Below are 1,334 nucleotides of genomic sequence, written 5' to 3'. Positions count from 1 at the left end.
GCTAGTGCACTGGGACGACCCAGAGGGATGGTATGGGGAGGGAAGAGGGAGGAGGGTTCAGGATGGGGAGCACATGTATACCTGTGATGGATTCATTTTGATATTTGGCAAAACTAATACAATTATGTAAAGTTTAAAAATAAAATAAAATTTAAAAAAAATAGTAAAAAAAAAAAAAAGAAATCTTAGAAAACAAAAATACACGTTACCAGAACTTTCATAAGATATTCCTTCATTTTTTAAAGATTGAGGTGTTATAATAAATTTAAGCAATTTAGATTATTTATGACAACCCAGAAATAATTGTTACTCTTTATTTCCCATTGGATAGCCAGTATTTACAAGAATAAAATCCCCTCACTCTTTAAAATTATTTGTGCCAGAGAAGATACTCAAAAAACAAAATAATATTTGAAAAAATATACCCTGTTTTTGTGTACATACATCAGAAATTCTATACAACGGTAAATTTCCAGCAGAAACTCAGGTATCAGCTTTCTTTGAAGAAGCTATATGTGAAACAAATTGATTTCAATTGGAATTGTTTCACTTTCCCCCACAAACTACTTAGAGTCAATTAATAGTCATTTATTTTGTTTTAAAGTTGAAATAAAACAATGTTAATACATAGAAATACACAGTCTGGTGTGCTAGCTGACATTTCTGATCTGTTATTCCTGTGAAAACACAAAAAATGATATAATCATCATTAGCATTTTTATTTTTTAAGACTTAAACCTTTATCCACAAGCAGAAAAGGCTGCTGAGAATTAAAATGATTTTCTAGATATGTTGATACCATTTTATTTTTTTCTGCTAGGCTTTTCTACAATCAATGCTTTGTCTATGTCACAGTTTTGAAGTATTCAAAGTCAGTGACTTCCCGACTCTTGATCCTGCACTGCTGTGGATATTTATAATAGTATTAATCTTTCCATAAACCATGACTTCTTAATTTTTAACTCAGAATTATGACTGAACTGGCATTTGCCCAGAATGCCTAACAGATTGTTTCTAGAATGAGGTAAATAAAGGGAATAGGAATTCTACCAACATCCTTTAGCAAAGATCCAAATTCTTTCCTCTTTTATAGTCCTCACCATATACATAAAATAGCAATTTATAACATGGACATATGGGTTTGTTAATAAACTTGAATCTTACTCTAGGCAAGGGCAATAATGGTCTCTCAAATAGCAGTTAGTTTGGGCAGTGTGACTTGGGAACATTATCCTCAAGTAATTTTTTTCATGTATTGAAAGAATTATTACAGGCATGATGGAACAAGTTAAGTACTGTGGTCACAGAGATCAGGGACTCACTGTATTTCATAA

Source organism: Bison bison, unplaced genomic scaffold (assembly GCF_000754665.1).
Source record: "Bison bison bison isolate TAMUID 2011002044 unplaced genomic scaffold, Bison_UMD1.0 scf7180017864094, whole genome shotgun sequence".
Taxonomy (NCBI): domain Eukaryota; kingdom Metazoa; phylum Chordata; class Mammalia; order Artiodactyla; family Bovidae; genus Bison; species Bison bison.
Note: the sequence above shows the minus strand (reverse complement) of the source record.